Genomic DNA, 27,157 nt, shown 5'->3' on the forward strand with positions numbered 1-27,157 from the left:
GTTTTATGTCTGTTGTACAGCTGGAAATTTTACCATGGGTTTTTGTGGTAATCAGTCTTGCTTTGTGAGCCCATGCTGTAGAACGTAATAGTCTGACGGCACCTCAGTGTTGTTCTGCAACAGGGGAAAAATACTCTGGCTTGGTGGGCAGCACTGAACAAAGGATGCTGCTTTAACATTCCCTGTTAACAGTGAGAAGGTTACATTATGTATAATAAGTTACACTTGAGCAGAAACTTTTGAAATGATTCATGTACAAAACACTTTTTTAAAAATCTTTGGATTTGAATTTCAGCATTAACACTGTTTCATGTGTTGTCAGAGGTGGAGAGTGCAAATTTAGCATGAGCAAAAGAGCCACAAAAGCCACGTTTATGGGTAATATGCCGGGAGGAAATAAACTACAATGTAAAGTAGAAACTAGAACCTGTCTTTGAGAAAAATGAGGAGGACAAAAACTCTTCTAGAGCTACTTGACAAGAATTAGAACTGGGACTTGTCACCCTAATAACCCAGAAAATGGAGGGGAAGCTTTATAAATGTGATTTATGTGGTGAAAGGGTCTATTTCAAACATCCATCCATCCAATAGTCATTCACTGCTTAATCCTCTGTAAGGTCATGGGAGGAGCTGGAGTCTATCCCAGCTGACTTGGGGCGAAGGTAGGGGACAGGTGACCAGTTTATCACAGGACTTAGTGACAGACCACCAAGCACAATGACATTAACACCTACAGAGAATTTAGAATCCCTAATTAACCTCAGCATATGTTGGACTGGGAGAACATGCAGACTCCACACAGAAAGACTCCAGGCCAGGATTCAAACCCAGGATGTTCTGGCTGTGAGTGCTAACTACTCTACCACGCTCGACCCCTATTTCAATCAAAACCATGTTATTTCCTAAATCCTAGCTGAGTAATTATGGTGCCTGCCTACACCTAACCAAGGGGGAAACCGTCTGTTTTGCAGTTCTGTGTGGAACCTATGCCACCATTGCCCCTCTGACCTCCTCATGCACACTTTGTGGCTCATTGAAAGAGGAGATATTTTCTACAACCACATGCTTTTATATGTTGTGCTTTTATATGCTTTTTAATATGTTACCTTGATGACATAGTTGAGAATGCGATTTAGTAGTGCAGAAGCAGAATGGCAGCATTTTATTCTCATATCTGCAGATTTCTGGCAAAATGTAGAAGATGACATTACATTAAGACATCAGCAGAGGCTAGTTTAAAGTACCAGCTGCAGTAAAATGAAATTGCTGTTCATTACCAATGCATATAGTAACTCACAATTCATTGCAACAGTGTTTAGTCACATTTGTATATTTTTTTTATTCTGGGAAAGGTATCATGTTCACATTTGACTGAGGCTCACATGCACTGACCATCACAGATTAATAACACTCTTAGCAGGTGGTACAGATAAGCTGATTTCTTTCATGGTGACTTTCTGTGACACTGTCCATTTTTAAGGGTGCTTCAGACACCAGCTAATGTGAGACCGAGCCCTCTCCTCCTCCCTGCATTCATTTATCAGCAGCAGCTAGGAAGGGCAGGGAAATTACCCCCGTCACTAGACAAATGTAGAGGCCACGAAACGCCTCTCCAGTCTAATTGTTCACCTAAAACAAACAAATGCGTAGCAATTACACTATTAATCCATATACCATGACAGATGGGTCCAAATAAAAGCTGAATATTATCTGTGGTAGTGAACAAAAATGAGTGAATGCTGCAGGTGCTGTACAGAATCAAAGTGGCCCGTGTAGTTTACTGCAGGAGGTCCTGCACTGTTTTTTTGTATTTACAGCCTATTGACCCTGTCACTCGGTCTCTAGTGGAAAAAATATCTTCTGGTTAATATATATTCTCAAGCAGATCAAGCCTTGTGTGCAGAATTCACATAGACTCCTCTAACTCATTTACCAGACATATTCCAGTAACCTTTAATTATGCAAGGCTGAGTTATATAACAAGATAACCTACAGCTGGACTCATGACTAAACCAGTTAAGAACACATGAAGGAATGTGAACACTAGAGAAGGGAAACTACAGCAAAGAGTTCCGGGCAAGTTTTCATATTTCAAACGAAAACTGAGGTGGAAGTAGATGGTCAGTACTTTTGATTAGAAATTATTTCTAGTGAAGAGGAACAAATGGAGTAAACTGTCCAAGGTGACTCTGTGGATTGTCCTGAATGAAGTGAGCACTGCAGAAAAGCAGATTTGTGCAAGATGATAGGGGGTCCAGGTGTTGCCCAGTGTGGTTCACACTGGTCACCGTGTTCCAATCCACTTTCATACTCTGGTGTTTTGTTTTCATCAAATCCAATGTTAGCAGTGAGATTGCTTTATTGCAATCAAACTATATGCTAATATATTAGGTGCTCAAATTGTAGATGATAATGCACGACTCACCAGTAGATACTGTACTTTAGTTGTAGGTTACCAAAACCATATCGCACAGGGTCTGAGGCCCCCAGTACAGCTGCACCTGAGCAATCAGTTGAGCCACTAAAACTAAATTATCTGCATGGTTATATGTGATTAAATGTCTGTTTCGGTGTTTGATTTAGCAGAACATTTTATGATTATTGAAATGAACTTCTCTATTAACACGCCGGCTTCAAATTCCCACAACTATGGAAATCTACTCACTGTTAATAAGGAGTTCTTTGTCATCACATATGATGTATTCAGGCAACCGTGGCGACTACATGAATGATGAGAACCTGGAGGACTGAGGGAGCTGCGGAGTCAGTGCTGCCCCGTGGGGCGCTTCATTACTGGGTTGAGAATTGAGAGACAGCGGGGTGGTCTGGGTGCTGTACAGGAATCCTGACTTCTCTGTCTCCCTGTCATCTCCTGTGTGTCTTTCCCTTGATCATACACACGACCAAAAATACTCGTGCACAAATTACACAGCACCGAATCGATACCTCTCGTGCTGACCGCCAATGACGTCAGCTGCACAGTTAGATCTCCCCTCTTTTCCCTCCACACTTGTCTTTGAATCTATGTCTGTGTGTGTGTGTGTGTGAGAGAGAGAGGGAGCCTGTCTGCCTGCCCCTTCACACGGGCGCGCACTTTTGAGGCGCGTTGCTACGTGCCCAGATTGGAAAGCAGCTGCGCGCCACTGCTCGGAGAGGCAATAAGTTGCGCAAGTGATGGAGGGAGATAGAGGCTAGTGAGTGGCCTCCTAGTTTCCCCCGAAACCCCGCACACTGTTTGAGACCAAACATTATGAAATTACAAACTCGAACCTACAGACACGAGTGGGCTGTGGCGCACCCTGTCATTGATTGGAGCCAAAAAGGCGTACCGCTTTCATCTACATGTGCCACAGAGCTGAAACTGATGTCGAAACCGAACTAATACCGCGCGCGTGTGTGTGTATGTGCGTGTGTTTGTGTGCTGGCAGAAACGGAGGTTCACAGATGCGTGAAGTCCCACTGGGAATATTACTGTGATATTTAAATCGGGCTTTTCTTGGCATTTTAACGATGCGCTCCCGACATTTCTGAAGTACTGATGGCTGGCCCAAAAAAAGAACACACACACACACACACACACACACACACACACACACACACACACACACACACACACACACACACACACACACACACACACACACACACACACACACACACACACAGAGCCGTTTCATCCTCCTTTCAGTGCATCCTGCAGGTAGTGCCACTCATCAGGAGCGGCTGTTACCCCCATTCAACACCACCCCTCTGTCGGACTGAACCACCCCCTCTCCCTCTCTTTCTTCTGTCAGCGCGCCTCTGTCCCTCATCCCTCCTCTCTCTCTCTCGCTCTCTCTCTCTCTCTCTGCTGGAACTCACGTCCAGGGATAATACTCTCGCTTTCTCCGTCTTTGCTGCTGCAGAACGGACCGTAAAGCTGCATGCTGCCTCTTCCTTCCTCTGCACCGGACCAGGACCCCGATCAAGGTAGGACCAGTGAAACGTCCCCGTGTTGTGTCCACGCTGGGTCTGCCTGTCAGTGATGAGGGGGAGGCTTCTGCACTTGTGGGTTTACTGAGATCCATGTTGTGCGCACTGGAGACACACGCATGCTGCCACGTTGAGAGGTTGTGGTCCGTGGATCGCGAATATGTGGCCACTCGTACGGTCTGCCCCGCTGGAGATAGGGTCCACTCCGCAGATACTTATGTGACATAGAACAGAGAGTGAGTAGAGGGCAGAAGAAGAAAGATGGAGAAACACTCCGAAAAAGGACGAACAAGTGTGAAGAAATTTGGGTAAATTGACTGGCAGTCATTGCCATCCATCCTCTGTTCCAAAGGGCAGTTTTATCATTCTCGGTTCACAGCGTGTATGCTGTATATTCTAGTGGACAGGACAGCTGTTGAACAGAGAAGGGTGGTGGAGAGATTAGACAGACCCTCTGGTTTGGAGCGGCTGCCTGCGGATCAGCAGACCTCGGGCTGATCCACTCGTATCGTGGAGGTGGTGCTGGAGTTGCTCGGTACAAAGGGGCTGCTGCTACTTGTGTGTGCGCATCGGCTTTCTCTGCATGTGTGTGTGTGTGTGTGTGTTTTGGTGAAAGTGAGATGGTGTGCAGCAGCGATCTCGGAAGGTGCGCGCGTACGGTGCCTGTGCTCGAGTTATCAATTTCCATATCAAAGTGGTTGTTGCGATAGACTGTGCATTAGCAGGGATGAAGAGAAATAAGGAGGGAGCCTGTTTGGTGTCTTTCAGTCCTGTAACTCAACCCACGTTCAACAGCAGCGCTGTGCGCGTTTGGAGACGGTGGGAGAACAGAGAAGAGAAATAGATGAGAGAGGCGAAGGGGGGAGAGGGGTTGAGACGGGAAGTGAGAGAGATGGCGCCCTACACCAGCGCTTTCTGGCAGTCATTTGATTTATCGCCTCTCCAATGCGCACTGACGCACGGAGCTCCGGGTCTCCCGCTCTTATTCGTTGTCATCTCACCGACTGATCAGGATTATGTCCAGAGTGACGGTCGTCGACCCATTTGGCCACCAGGAACACACCCTCACCCAAAGACGACACCCCCTCCACCTCCTCCCTGCAATTACCGGGCGGCCCCCACAGGCAAAGCACACGTTTAGACATGACGGATGATTGCTGCCGTGAAAGCAATCATGACTGATGCATTGTGACGAGCGAGCCAGTGGGCATCCAGCGGTGATATGTTTTGACTGGGGATCTGAGATTTCCTCTCCACCTCCCAGTCGCAAGTTGGATAAATTCGTTTGTGCATCTCATTGTGATGATGCGTGCATGACTCATTTGGCCGCGCAGTGTTGGGACAGAGGAGGCCGGAGCAGCGCTGCAGGCTGTGGGAGAGAGCGCCAAGTGTAATAGGGCTCATAGGAAATGTTAGGACAGGACAGTCACAACACAGACTTGGCTTAATTGCTTTTAACCATACCGATCCCCATGCTGTCATCGTGTGTATGCATCCCCTCCTCCTCATCATCTTCTCATCTGGTTATCCACATCGTTTCCTGCTTTTCTTCTCATCAAGATGAGTATCCTCACCTCATCAGGATCCTCCTCATTATGCCTGTAACAACTGGCATAAATGTTATAAACCTGCAACCTTTATTAAGTCATCATCATCTACATTATCATTGTCTTTACATTTGCCTTCAGCATTGCAATTCTCCTCCTCTGCTTCTACATTAACATCTTTCTCATTTAAAAAAAACAACTGCTGTCATTTGCATTAACATCGTCACCATCATCATTCTCTTCTTCTTCATTTCTACTCTCATCACTCAAAATTCTCATTATTATTTCTCATTTTCATCACATTTTGTTCCGTCATTGTCCCCCTTGCTTTGACTGTCATCATCACCATTTGGAGCTCGACTATGTTGTGGATTCTAAGATACAAAATTTCACATCCTCTCCTCTCCTCTTTGAAATACGACACACTATCAGCCAGCAGAGGTCCATTAGTGCCCACAGGCTTGAGATCTCATTCATAAATCTGATGCGGGGGGCAACAGGTGAACAGGCATTGCCCTGGAGTCAGACACGTGAAGACGCTCAGACAGGGGAACGCCAGCAAAGATGCAACCGTATTCGACAGAGATATAGCTGGATGTGTTATCGTGGTTTTAGGTTGGCTCACGCTTGTGTTTTTGTCTCGACAGAAAGCATCCTTATGTCTTCATATAAAATAATCCAACAACAGCCTGAATGAAAATGCCAGACATGGCCTGTTAGCAAATGTGGCCTCTATTTTGAGAAACAACTGGAAAAATAATCCTTACATCTAAAAAAAAAAAGAAAATGATGCAAAACAATGAACATGCATTAATTTGTGTATGTATAAAAAGTCAATTTAAAACCACACCACCATGGCAGGGATCCACATTGTGTGTGTGTTGCTCCAATAATATGTGTCTTATCATAACTGAAGCCACAATACAACACTGGGGGGAATACGAGCAGTGGATTGCATTTAGGGTCCCAGAGGGCCACATCCAATTAAATGAAACTGTGAGAAGAGCAGATCAGAGAAACGGGAATTAAAAAGAAAGAGGTAGATAAGAAGGGAGAAAGGGAGGAAGTGGGGGAATGAGATGAGTAGGGAGGGGAGAAAATGAAGGAAAACGAGAGAACAGCAAAAAACGTTAAATACTGTATCTACAGGCCCCACAAAGCTAAATTCCCTTCTGGCAAATGCCTTTTAAAGTTACTGCAAACCAAACCAAAAGCCCCTGTGCTCATAAATATGGCCAATGAGAGTTGTGAGACTGAAAATTGCTGGATGAAAAAAGACACAGAAAACTACATTTTAAGGGACGCAAAACCTAATATGTACGGTCAAAAGAATAAGAAGCAAAGGAAGAACAAGCAAGTCATTTGAGGACAGTGAATGTTGTGGCCTACAACAAGCCTAAGGACATCCATGAATAGGTTTAATCAATAATCTGTTGTTCAAGTTTTCAAAATCACTCATTGTTTAATTAAATGATTCATTCTGATGTGTGGAAGTAATTATTTAATTCATGTATTTTCCACTGTTATTCATCTTTAATGCAAAACAGTTCAGTCATGCACTTAGCCATAAGCACAGTAATAATCAAAAAGAATCAGCATTTGTGCCTCCAATTCACGTATTGCCTCTTTCTTAAAATTTTTCCCTAAGGTTCTTGTTTTCTCAAATCCAGGTATCAAAGAACTAATAAAGTCTGCTGCTGTGTTTGGCTGCTATTAGTCCAAGCTGAACACTTTCTGCTGCTGCTCTTAACCAGCAAACCGCTGGAAGCAACAGTGTTGATTTAGTCATCAGTCATGTGACTGACAGTTGGAGCCTTGATCAATAAAATACCCATCTACTCATTTAGGTCTTATACTCTAGCAGACTAGAGTTTCTCCAACTATCCACCAATGGGCCACAGCATTACCACAACTGACAAGTGAAATGAATGGATTACCTCGTCACAATGCATAAATGTGGCAGAAGTTATTTCTGTGATGTCATGTTACAGGTTTCGGTTTGGTTTCCTTCCTTGTTACTTTGACATAGGGCTGGGCGAAATGGCCAACAAATAAAATCTCAATTTTTTTTTTTTTAGTCATCTTGGACGATTACGATTTTAATTGATTTTTGTTGTTTCTTTGCGGTCTGTTTGCTATGGCTAGTGCTAGCCATGCCGCACTCCCATAGCTGCAGCACTCTTCCCATTCTTTAGGATGCCTCTGTCCGAGGTGCTGAAAGAGGTTAGTTGTGCTGCTACTCTTCGTTTTCACAGTACTTTTGCAAACCTTGCACATAACTGTAGTTTGCTCTGTGTCAGTCTGGTCAAAGCCGAACCACTTCCATATAATCGATGTAACATGAGGCCCTTTTCTCACGACCAACTCTTCGTCTGCTGTTCTGTCCGCCATGACGGGGGTGTGAGTGTTTTGGTGGAAGGAGATGAGAGGCGGAAGCAAACGCCAGTGCACAAGTCGTGAAAGGCAGAAGAAGAATCTGCATTGTTATATATTTAAGCTCGCTTCAATTTTACAATTTGGCAAATTTTCAAATCGTCAGGTTTTAAAAAGGCGAATTAATCGAATTAACTTGATTTATCACCCAGCCCTAGTTTGACATGAACAACCCACCACCTATACACACGTGGACAAAATTGTTGGTACCCCTCAGTTAAAGAAGGAAAAACCCACAATTCTCACTGAAATCACTTGAAACTCACAAAAGTAACAATAAATAAAAATTTATTGAAAATTAAATAATCAAAATCAGCCATCACTTTTGAATTGTTGATTAACATAATTATTTAAAAAAACAAACTAATGAAATAGGGCTGGACAAAAATGATGGTACCCATAACTTAATATTTTGTTGCACAACCTTTTGAGGCAATCACTGCAATTAAACGATTTCTGTATTTGTCAATGAGCGTTCTGCAGCTGTCAACAGGTATTTTGGCCCACTCCTCATGAGCAAACAGCTCCAGTTGTCTCAGGTTTGATGGGTGTCTTCTCCAAATGGCATGTTTCAGCTCCTTCCACATATGTTCAATGGGATTCAGATCTGGGCTCATAGAAGGCCACTTTAGAATAGTCCAACGCTTTTCTCTCAGCCATTCTTGGGTGTTTTTGGCTGTGTGTTTTGGATCGTTGTCCTGTTGGAAGACCCATGACCTGCGACTGAGACCAAGCTTTCTGACACTAGGCAGCACATTTCTCTCCAGAATGCCTTGATAGTCTTCAGATTTCATCGTACCTTGCACACTTTCAAGACACCCTGTGCCAGATGCAGCAAAGCAGCCCCAAAACATTACTGAGCCTCCTCCATGTTTCACCGTAGGGACAGTGTTCTTTTCTTCGTATGCTTGGTTTTTGAGTCTATGAACATAGAGTTGATGTGCCTTACCAAAAAGCTCCAGTTTGGTCTCATCTGTCCAAAGGACATTCTCCCAGAAGCTTTGTGGCTTGTCAACATGCATTTTTGCAAATTCCAGTCTGGCTTTTTTATGAGTTTTTTTCAGCAGTGGTGTCCTCCTTGGTCGTCTCCCATGAAGTCCACTTTGGCTCAAACAACGACGAATGGTGCGATCTGACACTGATGTACCTTGGCCTTGGAGTTCACCTTTAATTTCTTTGGAGGTTGCTCTGGGCTCTTTGGATACAATTCCAACGATCCGTCTCTTCAATTTGTCATCAATTTTCCTCTTGCGGCCACGTCCAGGGAGGTTGGCTACTGTCCCGTGGGTCTTGAACTTCTGAATAATATGAGCCACTGTTGTCACAGGAACTTCAAGCTGTTTAGAGATGGTCTTATAGCCTTTACCTTTAAGATGTTTGTCTATCATTTTTTTTCGGATGTCCTGGGACAATTCTCTCCTTCGCTTTCTGTTGTCCATGTTCAGTGTGGTACACACCTTTTCACCAAACAGCAGGGTGACTACTTGTCTCCCTTTAAATAGGCAGACTGACTGATTATGAGTTTGGAAACACCTGTGATGTCAATTAAATGACACACCTGAGTTAATCATGTCACTCTGGTCAAATAGTTTTCAATCTTTTATAGAGGTACCATCATTTTTGTCCAGGCCTGTTTCATTAGTTTGTTTTTTTAAATAATTATGTTAATCAACAATTCAAAAGTGATGGCTGTTTTTGATTATTTAATTTTCAATAAATTTTTATTTATTGTTACTTTTGTGAGTTTCAAGTGATTTCAGTGAGAATTGTGGGTTTTTCCTTCTTTAACTGAGGGGTACCAACAATTTTGTCCACGTGTGTATATTGCTACAGACCTGGCACCCCTGGCATGGCTTGTCCCCACTGCTAGTGGACTCACTCAGTGGGATCTGATTTGCAGGATGTGCCTGAGGCCCAACCCCAAATCACACGACTTAAAAGATTTGCTGTGATTGTCTTGGTGCCAGACACCAAAGGACACCCCAGAAGCCCCCACATCCATGGCCCGACACAGGGCCGCTATTTGGGCCGCTACTTTGGCGTCATGAGTGGGACCTATGAGGAGGTTTTATGCTGTGGCTGATCAGTGTATGTAACTGCCGTGCAATTAGAGAACAACTCAGAAATCTTTTTAAATGGAACATCTGAGTATCCAAAAGCTTATTGTGTAAAAATCCAACCAATATAAGAACATTCGCTGCCCTGCTGCCCTGACCATCACTTGGCTGACAAATAAGCTTTCATTGCGGAAAAATAAACTTCTTGTAGGAGGGATGTAGACTCTTTTTAAACCTCAACACTTAAACGTGAGTGTATTTCGAACCAGAAGGCAGCAACAGTAGATGGAAGGAGAAGGATGCAGGAATGTTTGACATGACGGACAGCATGTGATTGTACCCTTAGCAACTGATAGCCTCTGTACTCCACAAAAAGAAATTTATTGTTAGAAATTGATCTGGAAAAAAAGAGAAATTAACACCTTACCTTACAGAAAAATGGGTAATTCCAAATATTTGTCAGGCGTTAAAGGGAGACTTCTATCACAGGAGCTATAGAATTCTCAGCGACCCTCAGGAACAAGGGTACGAGTGGCCTTCAGCACGTTACTTTTACTGATCAGAAAAAAAGGACAAACGCACTTTCAACACATCTAAGCTGGTTACCAGCCTTTCTGCTGCTGGGATCAGCTCCAGCTACACTGTGACCCTGGACAAGAACATGTAGAGATAGATGGCAGAGGTGGTGTCTGGCAGTTAATGATAACAAACTAAAATATTTCATTTGCAGCCTAAATGCATCTCAGTTTTTATTTTACACTTCCCTGTCCGTCTTTGTGTCTGTGCACTCAAGTGTGCTCGTATCAAAGCTGATCTGTGAATCAGTGAAGTGACAGGTTTGCTGCATGTGTTAATCCATGTAGTTCTGCATCTCCCTTCCTCATTTTCATTCCTCCCTCAACAAAAATATGAAGGATGGAGAGAAAGATGGAGGGTGGTGGGAGAGACGGATGCTCTCAAGTGTTAACTCCGCTGTTTGTCTGCAACAATAACGGCAGCAACAGAGAGGACAAATCTTATCGCTTCCCAAATGTTTATTTTTTGCCATTGTGAAACGCCAGACTGTGGCTGGTGGCGATAAGTTAGGGAAGAAAAACACCATTTGGCTGCTTTTTCACATGAATGCAAAAAGGAAGAAGAAGGGAGATAGTGAAGTGAGGAAGAGGGATGGCCTGAGGGCAAGACAAAAAGAGTTTCAGCCTTGCTGAATTGTTGCAGTGCATTGCTGGTATTCAGAACTGCTGCAAGCCTTTCTGGAGATATGCTACGTTATACAGAATCTCAACAATGACCAATAGTTGTCGCAGAAAAGATCATTTTATACTGGAACCGACCCAGGTTGACAGTTATTTGTGGACACTGAATAGCTGTAGGAAGCTCACTTTCAGCTGGGGCTACGGTCAATAGAAATGTAAACCTTACCTTCTGCCGTGTTCCAGCAGTTTTTGCGGTGTGTCGGGGTGTATCGTCCTCCTGAGGGTGTAAACTGCCGTCAAGTACTGCTGTTGCCACGAGAGGGCTGAGGGGTTGCTTGGCCTGCAATGTTTAGGTGGGCGGTACATGTCAAACATCCACATGAATGTCAGGACTCAAGGTTTCCCAGCAGAATGTTGAAGTATAGCAAGATGATTGAGGTTATTCACTTCACCTGTCAGTGGTCAGGATGTTGTCAGTTCTGAGATGAGTAAGGGCTTATTCCATCCCAAAACACCAAATATTCAGGAAGGTGGTTGCAGCTCCATCTTCAGTTTTACTGTGGGTGCTGGTGGTGGAAGATCATGATCAAAAAGCTTTGTGTGCAAAATTACAGGCTTATACTCCCAATAAATTTTGAGTTATGGCATTTTCAAATTTTAATAATTCAGGCCAAAATGCCCTCCCCCCAATCCTCGCCTGGAATTTGTAGGTTTTAAAATGCTTATATCTCTGCTTCTGGGTATCACAGAGACTTTAAATTTTTTCTCCAAGCTCTCTACATGTTTGTGATGTCCTACAACACACAAACTCAGGAGAAGTCTCTACAGAGCAGGGGGACTTGCCCAAAATGTATAAATTATTTGTAAAAACCACTCGCGAGTAGGGTTAAGGGTGTTAAAAATACTAGAAATCTTACAGATTAATGTCTTAGCACCATTTAGCATTGCTCTAGACCAGACTGGCTTATAACTTATACAGGGGGAGCCCTCTAGGCACATTATTTAGAGAGATATGGACTGCTGAACATTGCCCCCCATGAAAAGTGCCTAATTTTCAAGGACCCTGAAGTCAGTGTAGCACAGGTGGCAGAGATCTGCAAATTTGCACAGAGACTCATCTATCCTCTTACTATAGCCATGCAAAGTCCCAATGTCTTGCCATCACTGCATCATGCTCAATTTTACCCCCAAACTAGGCCATTTCCAGGCGAGAATTGGGGGGGGCATTTTGGCCTGAATTATTAAAATTTGAAAATGCCATAACTCAAAAACTACTAGGAGTAGATGCCTGTAATTTTGCACATAAAGTTTTTTTATCATGATCTCCCACCACTATCTTCCAAAGCCAAATTGAAAATGGTGCTGCAACCCCCGTCTGTGAATTCAGACGGAATTTGTCTAAGGCATTTTATGCATAGCTACTTCTATAATCTGTACATATTCACTATACAAATTAGATATGAATACTTTGAATTTATATTTGCATTTGTTACGGCCACTGGTGATTGTGTGCCGTCTCGCTTCTCTGGTGGATTTCTGGAGCCTTGGTAAGGTAGATGGTCTGTGTAGGTCCATCTGTGGCTGGATTGAAAGCTCGCTCCAGAACCCCAGCTGCCAGTCATCTCAGCTGATCATCCTGGATGCCTTTGCTCTCCCCACCTCCCGACTCGTCTGATTGGGTCACCACTCGGTTCCCTCCGCCTTTATCCAACCAACCGCAGCCAACATCACACCTGGAGTGTATAAAGCTACCACCAAACTCTCAGTGCGGCTGGCTGGGATTTAATGTAAACGGTTTGCCCTGGTGTGGTTTGTGTTTTTGTACAGATTGTAACTTCGGTTAGCTGCTGTCCCATTAGTGAAGAAGTTGCTCATCTGTGGAGTTGTAGCTTCGGGTGGTAGCTGTTAATTTAGTGGAGAAGTTACTCCACTACTCTTCTGTGTGTTCTGCAGCCACTGAGGGGTGGTGGTTTGCATCTTGTGTTTTTTTTTTTTTTTTTTTGTTATGTGTGTTTTGAGGCACTTGTTTTCCGTAGTTTTTTTTTCTTGGTTATGGGCGTTGCTGTTGTGTTAGTTGTGTTAGGAGTTAGTTGTGGTGTTTCTGTGTAGCTAGTTTGATGACTCTGTTAGCCTTCATTTGGTTTTATTGGGTGATTTAGCAACATCCACCTGCCCTGTTTTTCTTTGTTTATGATAATTTTTCCGTTAAATTCGACGCTGAGCGATAAATTGCTTTACGCCAACCAATGACATCTTTTTTTTTGTTGCATCCAGCTGACCCCGGAGGATGGGTCATAACACATTTAAAAATGTGAAAAAATGATTGTTGAAATTTAATTTAAAGGATGCATCTATGTGCTATCTCAATGGCCGGGCAGTGTCACTTTGTAATTTGCAAGAAAACAATGGATGCATTTTTTTTTTTTTTGCAGAAAAATCCGCCACAACGCAGCCCTGGGATGGTGATGGCAAAGATGTCCTTAATGTTTCTCTCTCTGTGTGTGGTGTTGTGTACAGCCTGCAGAAAGACTCCAAGTTTCTGCTGCGAGTTCGTCTCAGTCTTAAATTTATTTATGATGATGGCACTTGAATCCATCGGGAGTTGGTGATGTGTTGAATAGAGTTGTTGTATGGCTTCCGGACTCTCTTAAAAACACACAAACACACACACCTTCTCTTTGTTCTGTCTTTTTTTTCAGTTTTCTGCCTGAAACTTTGCAATTTCTTGCCACGTTGCCGACAGTGCTGACTGAAAAAAAAAAAGTTGAAATGACTGAAAAATAGAAATGCAAATCACAGTGGAGTAATAAAATGAAAGGATGTGTATTTGGAGCTGAGGAAAAGGAATTTGGCCCAAAGAAACTTCTTCTGACAGAGCACCCTTTTTTATAAATCTCATTTGTCCTTACTTTGTTCTGGATTTCAGAATACACAAAATATTCATGATTTTTGAAGTCCCTTTTACTGACATTACCCTGCATCTGTCTGTCTGTAATGGTACATTCCTTAAATGTTATAGTTTTGCTACACAAAGCATTTGCCTCTCAGACATTTCATAATGACTTCTGAAGGCTGGAAAGGAAACAACACTTGATTCATACAGATAACTCCTGTTGGGGACAAAGTCAAAAGACAAGCGTAAGTTCAGCAAGAGTGCAGTGCAACTTCACAATCCAAAATCTCCCAAGCTCACCTGTAGTGATGTGAATCATCTTTTTTGGTCGGCAGACCCAGTCTCCAAAGGGTCTTTGCGTGTTTCCCAAAAGTCAACCAGGCAGCCGGGTGGTGGAATGAATATATAAATGACAACTTTAGATGGATCAACATAGTAAAAGCAGCAGAGCTCAAGGCATCGACCCCAAACATGCAGCAGCAGGAAGAATGATCCTGCAGCAGATGGCATCGCCCCTACAGAGCCCTGATCTCTGCATCATTCAGTCATTCTGTCATGTCGTGAAGAAACAGAAGACAATGAGACAGATTGAATCCACAGAAGAACTGTGACAAGTTGTCCACGATGCTTTGAACAACATAGCTTTGTGTAGAAGCTACTTTTCTTTTAATTAATTCATTTGACAGTCACCATGTAAGAACGTTAAACACAAGGTGAAGATGCTCTGTGTTAGAGTTGAACTTGTAAATACATTTATCATAATCAAGCCCTAGGGCATTAACTGTCTGTTCATAGTGTTTTTACATGTTCATTTTTATAAAATACCCGCACACACTTCTCGCTTCCCTAGCTTCCACATCTTAGCACTTTTCCACTCTTTCAGCTCCTCAAATGTTAGCGCTCCCATTTGTGTAACTTGAGCTACTTCTTATCTTATGCAGCCATGTACTCACACCTGCTTCTGTATAAATAAACCATGTATGGGAACAGTGCTTTGTAGCTGGCACTGTGCTGTTACCCTTGCAAGTAAACGACTGGTCTCCGTGTGTTTTCTGGTCTGGTGAAGATCTTCTTATGTTATGTGAGAGCTCTTAGCGGAGTTTCTCCCTGACACTCTGTACCGGATTATAGCGTACTGGCTGGTTTCCATCTGCAGTCCCCGGAGCAGACAAAAGAGAAACAAGAACGGCAGAAAAGCAATACGTCATTTTTAAAAAAGGATCTCACATTCACACGGTTAAAAAAGTCTTTTCAAGGATCAGTTTCTCCAGATCCATTTTTTCTATTCTCTGTCAAAAAGTCTTTAAAATCTGTTGTAGGCTTTAGTTCAGTGGGGAGCTTAGTCCATTCCATTATTGCTTTGTAGGAAAAAGCTAATTGTCCAAAGACAGTTTTACATAAAGGGATACAACGGCGCCACCTATGTGAAGCTCTTGTTGTCCTGGTATTGTTTCCAGAAGTGCAATTAATAAAAAATTTGAGGGCGCATAACCATGAGGAGCCTTGAAAACCAACCGTACATTGCATACACGATCATGTTTTCAAAATTTAACATCCCATGTTCATCCAATCCAAACGGTGGTGTTGGTGTTGTGTCGTATCCTGGATTTTAGTGGTTGTTTATATGAGGATTCGAAAGGTTTCAGAGTTGTTATTCAAGGATTTATCAGCATTTACTTTAAATGCCTAGCATTTTTTTTGCACAGTATTATATATATTTGCTTATAATTCAGTTTGTACGAGTACCAGCTGTCTCTCAACCAGCTAGTTAGAAGACAAGTTCTTCTAATTTCGGCAGCCTGATAAGGGAACAAAACCGAATTTTCTCCCAACCGTCCTTTTTGAAGCTGCAGCCAAAGCGCCTCAGTAGTTCAACAAAGCAAGCAGCAAAAAGTGGGACTTCTACAATAGCTACAGAGCACAAAGCAGAACATTTCTTTAGAGGATTGTTTTGCCCAATGAGTCCCAAAATTCTCTTTCAGAATTTCGCATGCCAGAATAACTCCAAAAGCACCACTGGGAAGCTGTATGAATCACTGTCTACCAAGCAGAGATCATCACATTACGCTCCGCTTTTGTCTCCACATTCGCCCATCTTTATTCCTGTGTTCGGTTAAACTCAGCGGGGCAGCAGCTTGGATGTTTAAATATGTAGGGGACAACTTCTTTCAGCGCGCTGTCTGTGCTACGGCTTGGAAGTGTGCTTTTACACACCTGAGATCTTCAAAAATTCAAGCTGAAGTGGTGCATTAGCGTGCACCGCAGACTGAGGCCGGTGTTTATCGAATATCTCAGACTCTGTGTAGTCTGGAGTGGCTCTTGCTGTCACTGTGAAGCAAATGTGATGTTCAAACACAGCCTCATCATCAATTTAAAATATGTTCCAGTGCCCTGTGAGAGACGCTCCTGCTCTGCTCTTTTGTCATGTCTCTCTCTCACATTTCTCTGGTCTCCTCTCCTTGACGCAGATGAAAATGTGCCTTCAACCTGCCTTGGTCCTGTGCGGTTGAATGGGCGGTGATGAGCTAACGTCTTTAAAAGAGGTTTGGCAGGATTTTAGTGAATGTTCAGCTCTGCATGTAGATGACAAATGATGTGTAATTACCTCAAAGCAGTGGCATGCAGAGATTCTCTTTGGGAGAGGAATGCCAGTAAACAAGCAGCAGCGTTTTAGCGCACAGTCTGTGGGCGAGTGGCATTTTTGCTTTAAGGTCAAAGGAGTAGCAGCTGGGCTAAGTGCAGGGACACATGGGGCAATCAGGGGCATTCAGACCAGTCAGAAGGACACTTGGGGCAAAAAAATAAAGAAAAAACAAAACAGCACTTTGTCATTCGGTGAATATATGTTGTTGTTTTGTAAAGGGACTATAGCAAGAGAAATAAGTATAATATGTTTACATCTGTATTTTGGAAGAGGTAAATCTTCAAAAAAAGTGAGGCTGTTTTCCCATAAGAACAACAACTTTGGTTCAAGCACTGTTTAGTTTTTCCTGCCATGTTGCTTGAAAATAATGTTGACCAAAGTGTAAAACTTCAAAACCAGACGCAGTGGTTTAGTTGTTATCTTACAAAAAGTCAATGTTGGTTTCTATTAAAGGCAAAGCCACCTTTGTTTAAGCTAAAACAGGCAGAGAAAAAACAGAAACAGAAGTGATGAATTTCATAAATAGTCACATTCTAGTATTTTGTCACACACCTGAATGAAGACTCACTGGAAAAAAACAACCCCATCTGGTACAAGTTCTTCAAAAAACAAATCATGCTAACATGTCCATATGGTGGTTTTTGAATGCTAAAAGACAAATCATGAAAAAATAAGTGGTCAGCGCTGTGGCTGAGCATTTATGCCTTCAAACTGCAGTAAACCCGAGATGGTCTCTGTGGAGTGAAGGTCAAACCTTAGGAATCAATCCTGTTGACTTGCAGGATGGGACTTTATTCATCATTATTCTTCTGCAGTGCTGCAATATTACAACATGTCATTGTGTTGTGTAGAGTTGTCGATGAGTTGGCCTGCTTGAGCTGCAGTGAGTCGGCAGCACTAAAGGGCATTTTGATGGTCAAAAGTTACTCTTACAAAAAATAGATCACAAATGGTTGGGATCTTGGTCAGTAGAACATTTTGGACAATGACTCTCATCCTAATTTAATTTCGTTGCACTTGACAGACTGCAAAAAGAAAAAAAAAGGAAAGACAAATCCTATTACCTCCCGCGCTGCCTGAAGGCATCAAGGTCCTATCACACTTGAACTTGTTTTATTGCACTTATCCAGGTTGTTTTCTCCTGACTAAATCCTTGCTTGTGCTGTATCTACTCCCAAAGGTGCGTCACTTTGGATAAAAGCTAAATGAAACTCTAGAATTGTAATCTGACATGTAATTATGTAACAAAAATGTTGACATCTATGGTACATCTGCTGTAATAAGACAATTGTAAAAACTTTGTTTATTCACTGGAATCTCTGATAAAAGCTTCTCAGTTCATACACTCAGCATGAACAATTACATTTCATTTGCCATTCTTTCCTCTCATTCAGACGGATACTCGCCTGCAGGCAGACCTGAACAGATACAGCAGTGGGTAATTACATTCTGAATAGCTGAAGAACACGAGGCGTACTTTATTTATCTGATCTGGCTCACTGGATGTTTTACAGAGAAAAACGATTCCTGCTTTCCGCTGCTCAGCGGGTGAAGAGTGAAACATGATTGGCCTTTACTTGAACTATCTGATCTTAGTTTACACTGATTGGATGCCTCGCAAGAAAATGCCATTTTCCATTTTGACCCTACAGCTGGTGGAGGATGAAGACGGATTAGTTTCCACCCGTGTCTTTTTCATCAGTCCTTATTATGGCTTTGCACTTTGACCAACCATTTCATTTGTTGTAAATGGGTGCAAAGGCGTTCCGGTGCCAGCTAGCAGTCACTTAAGACAATAACTTTTGATCCATACACCACATTGAAGTACTTCTGTTTGAGAAAGTACAGACCCTGACTTCATTCCCACTTCAATCCGTTTTTTTTCCCCTGCTCTATCACAGCGCTAAAACGAAGTAAGCAGAAAGGTCCGACTATGGAAGACTGACCTTATCTTGCAAATGAAGTGTCTTCTACTTTTCGGCTCTGTGTGAAGATAACTCAGGAACCATTTCCTTTACTGCTCCTTACTCTAATTCAGACAGATACCGTTAAACCTGCAAGGAGAACTGGGACAGATTGTAACTAATTACCTGTCGAACACTTCAAAAATCAAAAAGGATGTCTTGTCAGCCTCGTATCTAGCAAGCAATGCATCTACATTTGAAGCCATTTATGCGATTCCTAATAAATAGATCATATTCCTCAGGCATTTGACATAAGATATGGAGCAGATGAGAAGCCTCATGGGTAACGAAATACAAGATGGAAACCTATATGAGCTGCTCATCTTAATTCCATTGTATAGTATCTATTGCATTTTTAATTCTGATCTCAGATTTGACTCTGTCCCTGTCAGCATTTAATTATGTTTTTGGCTCCAGCAGTGTCCCAATTTCCCAGCAGGGATCATTAAACTTTCATTTCATCTAATCTAAGAACCATGTAAACTGGATTTGGACATTTTCTAGCCAACCACTACACTCGAAGTGCTATATTCTATCCAAATTATTTAGGGTGCTGATGTCTTGTACCTTCTGAACATACCGTGTGTGATTACTGGGAGACACATGCAGCTTCACTGTGGCTCATGGCCTCAGAGACCTCATGTTTCATCCCCAATAGTGGTCCTGTGTCACTGTCAAGACATGTTTAAAATAATGAATTCACTCAAAAGTCTCGTGATTAATTATCGGAAAGTAGTACCTGGTCTTTTCTGTAAGTTCTGTAAGTCAAACAGTCAAATTAATGAGCAGAATGGAATAAATGAAGGTGGAAATAATAGACAAAGATTAGTAGGACACAAGGTAGTCATTGATAACCAAAACAGCACTCTTAAAAACTAAAAAAAAAAAAACACTAGGGCCTCTGTACAAACCCTCTGTACTCTTGCCCTAGCATAGGTGGTATAAAGTTAAGAGAGACCATTTGTGCTTTGTGCCAAGCAGTAAAACTCAACATACCTGATGCCTAATAGGGTTGCTGAGTGGTTGGCAAGGATCAAGAAGTTGCCCATAGTCCATTAGTGGCTGCATGAGCATTGCAGGAGTAGTGACTAATTAGAAGTAGCCACTTGATTCCTGGTTGTGAAGTTGATATTACCTGAGTTAGATCTGGGCCAGTGTAATTTAGAGCATTGCTATGGTGATGGGAGGAAGAGAGAGGACAGCATCTATTCTGGGCTAACCCTGATGTGGCTACAGAGACAACTTTCTGGTCTCCACTCCATGCATATGGCACCTTCCCAGTGTTTCCTGTTGAGGATGTAAACATTTAACGGTGATCTTCCACAACAGCTGGGCCAACAATACATTGACAATTTGATTCACAATGAAGGGACATTTCATCAAGTCATTGACAAGTTAAATGCTCGGGTATCTGGGGACAGCCGGGGCGACGGCATTTGCAGGTAAACCTTTAGTGAATGAATGTTCACAGCAATTATTTGTCGGATAATTGTTTCACATGCATGGTGGATTAAATTCAGCACAACCCCCACACTGTGTATTTGTATTAGTCGTGTATGTGTCAGTTTGAGGGAGTCTATTCAGAAATGTTCAGTACAGTAGAAAATAACTTGCAACTTGTAGTACAGGAGCTTAAGTATCCTCAGCAGAAAAACCCAGAAAACCCCCCAAAAATCAACCGGTACGAGGTGTTTTTCATGTCAGTTTAGGTGGACATTTTAATCTTCAACTTCTATGTCGGGTACAGTGGAATTTTGAGTGGAGTAGAGACTTTCTTTTAGCTGTCTAAAGCCTCAACCGTAAATGTCAGTTGTTGTTTTTTTTCCGTGTCAGGATCTAATAGCACAAGTCTTTTCTCTGCAATCTATTGTAGTGATGGGAGAGAAACCAATCTCTTCACCATTGTAAGGTGCAGCTATGATGATAGATGTTTCTCACTTGTAACAAATTGCTTCAGATAGATTGCAGTTGAACAGACTACAGCAATTTCATATACAGACTAGTGACAAATTAAAGAGGAAACCTGAACGCTTGACCCTGCAATAAGGGCATCTAGGAGCTCTGTTCTGCTGTTGTTGGCATTTTGCCCACATGGTTTGGGTCCCCTTACAGGGAAGAGTAACAGCAAATCAATACAATTCTTTAGTTTGTCAGTCATCTGTGTGCTCTTTGTAGACACTCAAATATTATACTAACTTATGAGTTTAAGTTTGCTGCTTCATTTCTAATGGGACGTCCTTGAGATGTCATGCTCGTATTTAAAGTTTGTGTTGCATGTTGGATGGTTGAGTGTTAGCACATGTACAAGCAAGTCAAGCTATTCTACACCAAAGAAAGAAAACAGTTTCGTTTTGGAGGTGAAAAATGAAAAGAACTCCCTCAAACTGTCGCCACAATGGTAGAAGCCCGCTATTAAAACCGAATATAGTGTTCTGTGTGAAACTGAATCTACAGTGAATTAGGGCTGGCCAGTCTTGCCAACTCTTCAGTAAGAAAGGTAGATGTTGGCTGTCCGAAAAGTCGCTAGAAGTCGCTAAATGATGTCATCATCTAATTTGCATAATTTCCAGTTTGCATGTAATTGTAATCAATGTTGTAGGAGAGAGGAATAACGTTGTGGAAGAGACACAAAAAGTGAGTATAAAACACCCAAAATATGTTTTTGAACTAGAGGCTAAATGCAGTGATTTATTTTAGTATGACAGTGAAGAAACGTTTTCATTCACATCCCCGCTTAAGGCCAGTACGGGATTTGCAGCGACTTTGCGCATGCGCGATTCATCTGCCGTCTGGCCGCGGAGTGATGTGGGTCTCCTCTAAACAGACAGTGGGATGCAGCGGGGCTCCTACACGGACCGCCTGCGAGAGCTTATTCGGGCCTTGTGGCAGAGATGGCCCGAATATTCGGATCCGTTCGTCTGGTCTCCCTGCCTTGGTTTTGTCTTCAGTTAAACTGAAGAATTCCCAAACAGCGGAGGTCTTCAGCATCTTGTGTTGTGTTTATGCATCGAAGTGAAGCGTGACGTCAGAGTCGGCAGCCAACGGCCATTTGGGTGGTGGTAAGAAACAGGAATGGATGAGCTGAGATGAGCCGAAGTGGGCCGAAGGCGAAGGGAAGAGACGAGCTCTGAATATTTTCGTCTGCGGGGAGGAGGGGGTGATCACATAGACATATGTGTATATGTTTGTGATCACACGACGAGATGAGCTGATATGAGCCGATGTGGGCCGAAGGCGGAGGGAAGACAGTAACGCTGAATTTTCTTTCTGCCCGGTAACGTCTGACCGGGGGAGGGGGTGGGGCGGAGGGCGGCGGCGGCGAATATTCGGATCCCAAAATTAATATCCGGATACTGCTTTAGTGAACGAATATTTGGATATTTGGGATATTCGGGTCCAGCCCTACAGTGAATATGGAATCCCTTTTGATTCTGTATGGCGATCAAAGAAATGAGATTATTTTTTAAATGTAAGCAAATGAAAATGTTTCTTTACCTGAGAGATTTTGAGTCTCTCTGAGAGTTCTTGTTTTCAGCTCTGTAACCACCACAGCAGATGAAGCTTTAAATAGAAAGCAGTCACATTTTCTCTCACACACACAAAAGTGATATGACAGGCCACAGCAGAGAGAGAGAGAATTCATCGGAAACCATCTTCAGAATGAAACTGAAAGCTGTTAGTCGCTGAGTTCAAGTGACCTTGACAGGTGACGCCAATTAACTGACATCTCACCTTATCTCTCTCTGCAGTTTAATTTAGGTGGCAGGTAACTCAGGGGAAAATCATCGAGAAAGGTTGTTCTCTCTGTCTCTTTGCTGCAGAAGAAAGCGATAGCATACAAAAGAGACTGTATTTGCGTGCGTGTGTGTGAATAAGCGAATGAGTCCCTTTTTGCTCGTGTGTGATCCCCCCTCGATTTCCCAAATGCTCCTGCTCTTTGTTATTGCATATTCATCAAGTTTGGGATATTGGGAAAGGAGCCTAAAACTCTGCTCAACAAATCACATTAAAATCTGCTGTATCTCCGCATTTTGTGCTTTCTTTTTAATCTCTTTCTCTATGCTTCTGAGCAGTCATGTATATTTACCAAAGCCATTCATCTCTGTGATGCGTGCATGGCTTCACCTCGGCCCAGCAGGTGTCTCAGCCGGCCTGAACATGCTGTTCGATACATCTTTGCAACAAAAACATCTCCACAGTTATAATTCAGCAGACAAAGATTGGCTTAGCGATGAGATTGCCTTTTAGAGGTTGGGTCCCTGACTGTTTATATTCTCTGCAAAGCCAGGTAATCACCGTGGTTGACTAGCTCAGGCGCATTTGCAGCAATTGTGAATGTGCTTTCTGAAATCCTCTCCCTGCCAGATGTCACGCTCAATCTGCAAGTAATAAATAACCTGCAACATTTTCATAGAAATGAATTTCAGTATCAAGGCACACTGTTGTTGAATGATGGAACACGGCAGGGATGCATCATTTACCCAAATCAAGAAAGCTTCAACATTTGATCTTCTAAAAACACTGTTTTCAACAATAATGACTTGTAGCAAGAACATCAAGAATCTTTCACTGACAAAAGAAATTCAGACTTCATCAACAGAAAATCTACAAGAATATATGGCTTTAGGTATACGACTAGGAGAAGAACAAAGAAGGAAATAAAAAAGAAAGTTCTCTCACCCTGCTGAATGAGGAGGTAGCAGTCTGAAGTTTGAAGACCTAATTAATCAGAGGTCTTGTCAGGCCCTTGACAGATCTGTCTTGCTTTATGCGGACCAAAACCAAAGGGATGAAAGAGGTCAAAGATCTAAAGTTAGGGAGTTCTGGTTTTTCTGCAGCATTTGCATACTTTTTATGACAGTTTGGAAAACGTAGAGGCGAAGCTTAAGTGCAAAATCCAGTTAGAATTTCAAATGGGCACAGTACAGACCCATTACATCGGTTTTACATTCCAACAAGAAAGACTTCATGTAACTGTGGCTGGTGATATAAATTAGACAACGCAGTGTTTTTAGCATCCATTAGAGCTGGAACAGGCAAAACAAGTGAAACCTTATCTACTTTGAAGATGGCAGTGTTAATGTGACTGACACCACTGTTGTGTCATCTGCTTATAGAAGGCTGAGAATGATGCAAAAACAAACCAGAAAAAATGATGATAATCTCTGATTTGAAGGATGAATCTTCAGTTTCTTTTCAGAATGCACTGCTCGTTAAACTTTGTCTAGAATGTGCATCAACAGTTAAGCGGGCTGGACCACAAAGCCTGACGTTTTTTCTTCTAAACATGCTCTTCCATAGACATCTAACTGTGAGCGCTTCCAATTGCTTTAAAGGTGCAGTGTTCTCACAGCTGAATTGCTTTTTTGTTGCTTTTAGATGGAAAATCCTCAGCAATAATCTGCTGCAAGTAGCTATCTAATAAATGCTAAACTCAAAAATGTATGCACAAGACTGAATACTTCGTCTGGTTATTTCTTTAGAAGGAAGGAAGGTTGAAGCATTTAGATGGACAGGACAGACATGCTGGTCTGTGTGGGTTCATGAGATGTTTTTGTTGGATGGTTGGTCCGTGTCGTATTTGTCAAACCCATCCTCCGCTGCGATCGGACAGTTGTGCTGCCATTTTTAGCATGAAGTTAACACAGAGTTCTCCCATTGCAAACAACTGAAAAAAATGCTGGCCTCAAGAAAGAATGCTTTGGTGGATATCTCTGCTAAAGCTGCTGCTGTCAGCTGACCAGAAACATGGATCCACAGCGGGCGACGTCGCTGTGCCACTGAGGAATGACGTCAAGTTGTTTGTTTGGCTCAGAATCTGTTTGATATCGACAGAACAGGCTCAGGGTGGCTGTGAGATGGTGTGGTGGATTTTAATGGCACCCGTTCAGTGAGAACACTGGGACAACATGAATGCCTTCTGGTAAAGAGTGTGCTCTTATCTCTGTATAAAACTGATCATTGAATCTCATCTGTTTCAATGATGGCCAGCTTTGAGCATGGACTGTCAGTACAGCTAAACATCTTTGTTCTGGTCATCTTGGTCTGATGACATGTCATACAAGCCAGCAGATCCTTTTGTGCCCCTAATACCTACTGTCATGATGTTTCAGTGGCATGGTGTGTCTCGACTGCATCTCTAGTTTGTCCATTCTCGCATTACAAAGAACATCTGCTGTGAGTTTTACTGGCTCCGTCGCCTGCACAACCCTGATTCACAACCCTACTGACCATCTTTAGGGCGAGGTGGAATCGGGTAAATGTGGCGTCACTGTTCAGCTTCATTTTCAAAGAAATATGTCGACATGATTGTTACACAATGCAACAACCATCTTGTAAGCTAATAAACTGGTGAACCAGTATGAGTGAATTTATGGTGGCTCTGCAGCGCTCGCCTTTGTCGCAGACCCTATTTCACTTCCATTCAGGCGTTCAAGCAGTCAGTGAGAGAGTCGGGGGAATAGTGAAGAAAGAGAGTTCGAGACGTGTATGTACACAAAAGCTGACGGTGACAGGAAGGAAATGAGGATGAGAAGAATTTAAGAAAGGAAGTTGTGATCATGGATGATTGACATAAATGACAGAATGTGAGGGATGTTAGATGAACAGGAAGAGAGAACAAAAGAGGTGAATGTGTGTGAGTGGTTTGGATATTACTCACACTGTGGAGACTTAAGTCTGTTTACATGGTTCATTTTTAAGGTGAAGACGTGTTTTAAACATGCAAAATGTAAGATTTTGCACATAATTATAACATAAATATAGCCGTAAGTGTCTGTTATGTAAAAAAAAAAACATTAGTGGAGTAATGTTGTCCTTAGCAAACAGTGAACTGTGTAGTAATCCGACCTTCTCTGTTCTAAGTTTTGACAGCGGGGGCCCGCTTTGAGTGCACGTGGGTCCCTCCAGTTGAAACTGTTGACCCTTCCTGACATTCATAAACACACCAAGAGTGGCATCCTACACTATAGTGGGAAAAGTGGAAGTGCAGTCCAACGTTCTGTCCTAAAAAAACAGACAAAAAAAACATTAAAAGCAACTAATGAAATGTACTTCTTTTGTGTGCACTGGTTTAGTTATAGCTCAGTGTGAAAGGCTCGAATGCATTTTGTTTGTGGGTACGTCTATATTACATGGACACATTCTATGGTGCTGTGATTTCTGATCATCAATGACTAATAAAAAAAATGCTGCTTTCTGTAAAAAAAAAAAAATTGATGTATTTCTGACATGAACAGCCTTGGAGGAGTACTGTGCTCTCAGTGCTTTTCTAGTTTATTGCACATTACAGAGCTAGCTTGAGCTAATGGTTAAGAAGGGGTAGTGGTGGTGGTGGGGTGGCTGTGTGTTTTGGTCTGAGATGCTGGTGGCCTTGTGGCATCCAGTGATTCTGCAAGGTTGCACACGGAACCTTAAAGGTGAGGGTTAGACGAGTAGCAGTCATTTGTTATTAATTAAGGTTAGGGTGAGTCTTTAGAAAATGAATGCAAGTCAATGTAATGTACTCTGAAGAGATGCATTTTTTTTTTATTTTAACCGTGGGTGTTTATGTGGTAAAGCACATCCATGACTGGAGGAGGTTTAAAGGCTCAGTGACAGCTTTAGTGAGACAAGCAGCAATTAGGGTTATCGATCCTGTGTGCACGAGACTCTGTGTGCGTTTGAGCGAACAAGGTTCAGCCCACGACAGCGTAGTTAAAAATACACTAGCTTGAGTATTGATTTGTGCATGTGTGTGTTTTGTTTGGTTATGTTCTGTGTCTGTGTGTCCAGTTCATTGCAAGAAATACCGAGTTCATTTATTTAAGGTCGTAAATGTTGAATGGCAGCTTTGCTACTGTGCACAGTGTGTGCATGTTGTTTCATGTGCCTGTACATTCGTGTACTGTCCATGTGTGGTATTTATGGATCTGCACTGACTGTAGAATTGGAATTGTGCGATAAAGTAAAAACTCTGACTGAGCGGGACAAGTCTTCTGACCTCAAGCGTTTCATGCAGCAAATTTCTGGAGCAAATATGCAATTAATGTATTTTTGAAAACGCCCCCCTTTTCTCAGCTGTCAGAGTTTGTCGTCACATTGTTTTGTCTCGGATTTGAAAGGTGTTGAGCCTCGCTTTTATTCGAGTTACTTGTCAAGAGCGAGTGCAGAGTGTTTATCAGACCAAAACAGTCTCCTGTCATTTGCTTAAAAGCCAAATCCATCATCCGAAAATAAGCTGAAGTCTGTCCTCCACTGGGAACTGACACGTGAGAATGAAAACTGCTTTTTATAGTGAAATTATCCAACAGAGCTGTCGATCAAGACGGGAGATGATGTGTGAGAGCTAAAGACGAGCTCAGAATGCTTTCTGAGTCTTAGCTTGATTAAAGTAAGGAAACATGGACATTAAAATTGACTTAAAATATATTTAAAACATTGCAGCTTTGCACTGATTTCCCTCTTATCTCC

The 27,157-nt window shown here is 42.4% G+C and overlaps 1 protein-coding gene across 2 annotated transcripts in view; it reads left to right on the plus strand.

Annotated features, from left to right (window-relative positions):
* Positions 1–3,555: 3,555 nt before the first annotated feature.
* Positions 3,556–27,157, plus strand: part of LOC110951183 (protein phosphatase 1 regulatory subunit 29-like) — a 297,756-nt gene continuing 274,154 nt past the window's right edge. For both annotated transcript variants that reach the window (XM_051945089.1, XM_051945090.1), the window contains exon 1: positions 3,556–3,969. The gene's annotated coding sequence lies outside the window, so the exon portion shown is untranslated. The remainder of the gene's footprint in view (positions 3,970–27,157) is intronic.

The sequence above is a fragment of the Acanthochromis polyacanthus genome, chromosome 3 (genome assembly GCF_021347895.1).
Source record: "Acanthochromis polyacanthus isolate Apoly-LR-REF ecotype Palm Island chromosome 3, KAUST_Apoly_ChrSc, whole genome shotgun sequence".
NCBI lineage: Eukaryota > Metazoa > Chordata > Actinopteri > Pomacentridae > Acanthochromis > Acanthochromis polyacanthus.